This window comes from Callospermophilus lateralis, chromosome 1 (assembly GCF_048772815.1).
Source record: "Callospermophilus lateralis isolate mCalLat2 chromosome 1, mCalLat2.hap1, whole genome shotgun sequence".
NCBI classification, from domain to species: domain Eukaryota; kingdom Metazoa; phylum Chordata; class Mammalia; order Rodentia; family Sciuridae; genus Callospermophilus; species Callospermophilus lateralis.
This window is the reverse complement of record NC_135305.1, coordinates 157,165,803-157,172,054: the sequence shown is the minus strand read 5'-3', so window position 1 is coordinate 157,172,054 and position 6,252 is coordinate 157,165,803. Positions and strand designations below refer to the sequence as shown.

Here is a 6,252-nt window from a genome sequence, read left to right as displayed (position 1 = left end):
GTCTCACTGAGTTGCTTAGCTCCTCACTATTGCTGAGGCTGGCTTTGAACTCACGATCCTCCTGCCTCAGCCTCCCAAGCCACTGGGATTATAGGTGTGAGCCACCAGCCCGGCTTGCTGGAAGCCTTTTTGCTACCAGAGTCCTAGGGCAGGCTCTAGGCTTCCAACAAATTGTGCCTGGCCACTCACCCTAAAAATCAAGCAGAAAAGGTAACGGTGAAAATATGAAGAGAACTTTAATCAATGTGGCTACAACAGAAAGAAAAGGGAACCCACATCCTTATGTTGTGCTCAGCCCATCCTCAAGGAGCTGATGATGACTTTGAAGATTTATAGGGAGGAAAGGAGGGCAAGGGTTGGAGGTTTGCACGGGTGGAGACTTTTCGTAGCTGCCAAACAGGTGATCTCCATCAGGTGTGGTCTGGTTCATTGTGACTGGGTGATTGGCCTGGCAGGGCCCTTCCATGATAAGAACGTGGCTGTTGCCTTCCGGGTAGCTTCCACTCCCCACAGGATGCTCATCCATCAGGCCTTTATCCCAGAATCCAAGGTGCAAAGGACACAGGTGCAAAATGGAAGCAGAGATGCCTAGTCTTTAATCCTGCTTTTGGCCACCTAGATTCTTACATGAAATATCTTAAATTTTAATGCTGGATCCTTTTTAAAAAAAATCTGATTCAATACTATTTAGCTATCTGTCAAATTTAGGGCATGGAATTGCTCATTAGTGCTTCCTTGTGTAGATGCAGAGATGACTCCTAGTTGGAAGGGTGAGTGGCCGGCTGGGAAACATTCTTATAATACTGAGGAATGGGGCTGGGGATGTGGCTCAAGCGGTAGCGCACTCACCTGGCATGCGTGCAGCCCGGGTTCAATCCTCAGCACCACATACAAACAAAGATGTTGTGTCCGCCAAGAACTGAAAAATAAATATTGAAATTCTCTCTCTCTCAAAAATAAATAAATAAATAAAGGTAGAGGTTCATCTCCCTCCCTCCCTTAAAAAAAAAAATACTGAGGAATGGACACAGTTCATCTACCCTCATCTGGAAAGAGATGTGCAGTCATTCCACACACTTTCACATGCAGTCATTCAGTCCTCCTGCCATCGGGTGGGTTAGCCCCAACATGCAGATGGAAACGAAGGCTCACCAAGTGCCCTTCTGTCCAGGCTACTGGTAAGTCGTCCCTGGAGACTATATTCTTCACTGCTCACTAGTGGCCATCGAGATGGAGCTGGCTCTGAAGGTCACGCAGAGGCTCGGGACAACCCAGGTATGGTGGAGGCTAGGAGAGGGCACTAGGGATGGGCACTACGGATGTTCCTCAGTCGGAAAGTACTGAAAAAACAAAACAAAAAAAACCAAACAACAACAAAAAACCCTCAAGACAGTGCTTCAAGGTGCCCACTGTCCCTGTCACCCACCACACCGTGGGTGCCTTTTTAGTCTCCTTGCCTAAAGATGAATGCAGCTAATGGACAATGCTTTGGTGATGTGGCCTGGTGGCCACCGTCCTTCCTCCTGTCCCTCTGGATCTGCCAACTTCATGCCAAGGCCACGCTTTCCAGGCTGCTCCCAGCCAAGGACCGAGCACAGGGCAAGTCCTTGTGCAGCCCCTTTGCTGCCCGATGTTGGATTCCTCTTAGGGGTGCCTGCCCCCCAGGGCCTGGCCAAAACCTTCTCTGCACAGCGCTGCCGTCAGAGGCTCCGCCCACCCACTGCTTCCTTCCCACCCGCTCCCCAGGTGCAGCCCGCATGGCAGTCTCGGGCTCTCCCGCCCACTCCCACTTCCACCCAGCGCTCACAGGCATTCCCTCAATGGGTTCCTGCAAGTGGAAGCCCATCTTGACATCTGCTTTTCAGAGGATCCGGATGAATACAGAATGTGTGTTTTGTGGAATGAGATAATGAAGTTGACAGCCACCCAAGCTCACAGCCATCTGTCTTGAAGGGAATGGGGTTTCACACTGTCATGGCCAGGATCATAGGTTCTGAAATCAGATAATGGGGGTGTGGATCCTACCCACCAGTGGAATGGCCTGTAAGAGGTTTCTTCACCCACACTGAATCTCTGCTTCCTCATCAGCGGAGTCAGTGATTCTCAACTGGAAGCCACTTTGCCCCCAGGAGACACTTGGCAATATATGGAGGCATTTTTTTGTTTGTCGCAACTGGGAGAAAAAGAGGTGGCTGCTACTGGTGGGTGGAGGCCGGAGATCCTGCCAAATACCCTGTGACTTACAGAGCAGCACGTGCATGGCCAGGACCCAGCCAGCCCTGGCTGTCTGTAGGGTGAGGCCGAAAACCCCTGGGTTCAATGGAGACCATGATGGGACCAGCACAGAGCCACTGTGAGATCCCAGTAGGGCCGTTTGCTCAACATCTGACGTTGCCGGCTTCCCTCACTCTCCTTCTAAACCCCATGGGGGTGGACCTGCGTCTGGTATCATCAATGACTAGATCATGGAAGGTACTAAGGAAATCATTACGAATTGTTGAAATATTGATCAAATAAGAGCAATCAAGGAGCCCTAAGTATCATTACCATCATTAACACCACGTTTCCAACTCCTGGCTCCAAACATGAGGATCAGTCCTCTGTATTATTTGAATGAATGAATGAGAAATGAAAAGTCATCTAATCAAGAACCACTCACTTGTGTGCTTTGGAGAGAAATTGAAAACTCTTGAGAAATAGGTCTTTTCCTTTTGCTTTGCAATGAGGAATTTGGTTTGTCAAAGAAATGGCCTGAGACCTCTGCCAGACAGGCCACGGAGCCGGGGTCTGAATCAAAGTCCTGTGGAGTTTAGGACACACATCTTGCTGGCTTAGGCAAAAAAAGGAAACCGGGCCAGGCTTTGTGGGGCCATGCTGTGAAACAAGAGCTGTTTTCAGGGCCGGGGAACACGCTCTGTCCATGTTTAATTTCTTCCATCTGTCTGGTATCTGACCTGTGCTGCCCTCTCAGCCCTTGCCACATATTGTCTGCGCATGTTCCCATATAAGGTGATCTCTCTCCCTCTCCTCCCTCTCCTCCCTCTCCCTCCCCCTCTCCCTCTCTTTCTCAGGGCTGGACATCAACACCACTTGCTTCCTCCACCCGTTTCTCCCTCTCTGCCTTCCCTGGCAGACTCTGCTGCCCGGATGGATGGCTGCAGAGAGGGAAGGGGCAGGGGGCTGCCAAAGAATGTGGCAGGTTTATTTTTACCCAGGCTGCATTCTTTACCGGGCCTGCAGGCCCCAGCCACTTGGGGATGTCACATGTCGATAAGACAGTGGGGGTGACTGAGATCTGTGGCTCAAATCTGCAACACCCCAGGTGTGAGCCATCGTCATGGATGGAGGGGGGCACTGGGGGGAGCACAGACTCTGAGGTCATGGGACTTTCTCGTTCCCACTGCCCTGGGTCTGATTCCCAGAAGTACGAGTTTGATCCTTCCGAGAAGCAAGAGCAGGAGTTGAGACCCGTAACAATGTAGGACCATTTCTGGGTAAAATACAACAACTACAGCAGAGTGAAGGGGATACAGGTATCAGGGTAAAGGTATTACCTGTGGGACCTTGAACAAGGTGCCTGACCACTCTGACAGTTTCCTTGTCTGTTCGATACTCCCCTGGTGTTACAGTGAATCTATATTAAGTGTCTATTTTATTCCCTGTTGTAACAGTAGCTCAAATAATGCCTGGCATACAGTAGGCACTCAAATATGTACAGAACAAGTTACATGAGATAATACTTTTCAGTGCTTAGCACCCAAGAAATGATAACTGATCCAACAACAACCTACTCAAGAACAACAGAGGTTTATCAAGCACCTATTAAGTGCTAATCCTTGTTAGGTGTTGGAAATACGGCAATGAACAAGACAGGATCCTGCCTTCAGGAAGTTTCTATTCCAATGGGCGAGTCATATAATAAAGTAAACAAAGTTCAGAGAACGCTCAGTGCTATGAAAAAAATAGTTTAAAGAAATATTTATCATATGTCACAGCGCACACACATGCATGTCCATTAGACTGAAATAAAACTTTCACAAAACAATCGCCATAGATCATTTGCAAAGATAGCTACAGTCAGGCTGCTCTGTCATCAAGAGGTGGGGGCTGGCTCTCCTTCCCTGAAATCTGGTCAGCTCTTATGAACTTGCCTTGGCCACTACAATGCAGCAGAAGCCACTCTGTGCCTGGTCTGGGCCTTGGCTTGAGGAGGCCTGGCGGCTTCCACTTTCATGCTCATGGTACAAGTACAGAGCTCGGCTCAGACCATGGAATGATGGGGGATGAGAATGTTCCCTGAAACCAAAATAGCAGCCAGCACTAAGCTGGGACAGGAGGGAAGCCTGACCCCAGCAGAGTTCACAGTGGATGCCTGTGAGTGACCCCAGAAGATCCGTAAGGAGCAGAAGAGCAGCCCAGCTGAGCCTGGCTCACCCACAGACTTGGGGCTGGGGCGCAGGGAATTGGTGATTAAGTCAAAACATTTGGAGCAATTTACTAGGAAGCAAAAAATGTCTTCTCCTTTCCCTCTTTTTTTTTTTTTTTTTTTTTTACTAGGAATTGAACCCAGAGGTGCTCTACCATTGAGCTATGTCTCCAGACCTTTATAAAATTTTATATTTTGAGCCAGGTTCAGTGGTACATACCTATATTCCCAGTGACTTAGGAGGCTGAGGTAGGAGGATCACATATATATATATATATACACACACACATACACACACACATACACACACACACACACACATATATATATATACACACATATATATTTTGAGACAGGGTCTCACTAAGTTGCGCAGGTTGATTTCGAACTTGTCATACTTGTAATCCTCTGCCTCAGCCTCTTTAGTAGCTGGGATTGTTTGATTTTTAAAAATGTTAATCAATACCCACCAAATTGATTTCCATATCTTCTAAGAGGCCAGCAAGGTGACCAATACAGAGATGGAGAATGACTGATGGGGTGGGTACTTTCAGTAAGAGGTCAGGAAAGTCCTCACTGGAAAAGAAAACTTTGAGCTGAGATCTGAATGAGCAGAAGGAGCCAGGCTAATAGAGACCTGGTGAAAGATGAAAAAACAGCATTGCAAAGGTCCTGAGGCTGGGACAGGTTCGAGGTGTTCCTGCAACATAAAGGACGCCATTGTTTGGGGAGGTGAAAGAAAACAAAGAAAGTAATGAAATTAGGTGAATGTCATGCAGTGCCTGGGACTTCAGCTGTAGGGAGTAAAGAGAGTGTGGACGGCGTGAGGTACCCTGCTTGACCTCCTGGGACCCTGTCTACCTTTTATTTTTTTTTAATTGAGGCAAGATTCCTGTGACATAAAATCAACCATTTTAAAGGGAACAATTCAGTGTCATCAAATACATTCATGATATTATGTAACCATCACCTCTACTTCCAGAGGTGAAAAAAAACAAAGAAAGTAATGTTTTTGTCACCTCAAGAGGAAATTCGGTTCCCCTTAAGCACTTGTTCTGCATTACCCCGCCACCTGTTCCCCAGAAACCACCAATCTGTTTTCTACTCTATGAATTTGCCATGGAGTCACACAACACGTGCCCCATTGCGCCTCTTCTTTCCCTCAGCCGAGTGTCTTCAAGGATTGCATGTGGCGTGGCCCGGTATCAATGCCTCAGTCACCTTCTACTTGGTGCACCGGCCATGACTTGTTTATCCACCCATCCACTTGCCCATCCTTTTGATTCTATAATTCCATCTATGGCCCTGTCACAGACCTTGATTTGACGTCACCAGCCCAGGAGGATGAGAAGGTCTTGGCAGCATGAAGGACAAAGCCGTTTGTGTCCTGCTGTTCTTGGCCTTTTCTTGTCCCCTCCCATCAACCTTTTCCTGCATGATCCTGAGTTTCCTGATGGCCCAAAATGCAGCTCCACTGCTGGTTACCCTTAAGTACTCCCCCTGAATTCTATAAATACACCAGACATTCAGCTGGGAAAAAGCCCTTGAAAGGCATCTGAAATGAAAATACACTTTTTTTTTTTTTTTTCCCCATCCTGGGCTAAGTGTTTTCTCTCTATCTTCTCCTGCTTTGACTTTGGGTATGTGCTTGGATTTCAAACCATTAGCCCGACCTGGGTAGAGAGGAGGCACCTAAGCAAAGAGCAAGCCAGCCAGCTGTTGACCATAGCCCTCCTGAGCGAGATCCCCTCCCCTGCCTGCTCAGGGGTCTCATGTAGTCCTTCTTCCAGACTGTGGAACTGGTTTAGAGCCAGTTTAATGGGTTG

At 48.0% G+C, this 6,252-nt stretch overlaps 1 long non-coding RNA gene across 1 annotated transcript; it reads right to left on the bottom strand.

Moving 5' to 3' along the window:
• Nucleotides 1-848: 848 nt before the first annotated feature.
• LOC143407480 (uncharacterized) lies at nucleotides 849-5,833 on the bottom strand. Its single transcript, XR_013092355.1, has 3 exons — nucleotides 5,743-5,833; nucleotides 1,153-1,340; nucleotides 849-919 (listed from the first exon to the last, which is right to left on the bottom strand). It is a non-coding gene; the product is annotated as an uncharacterized LOC143407480 (long non-coding RNA).
• Between the last annotated feature and the right edge of the window lie 419 nt (nucleotides 5,834-6,252).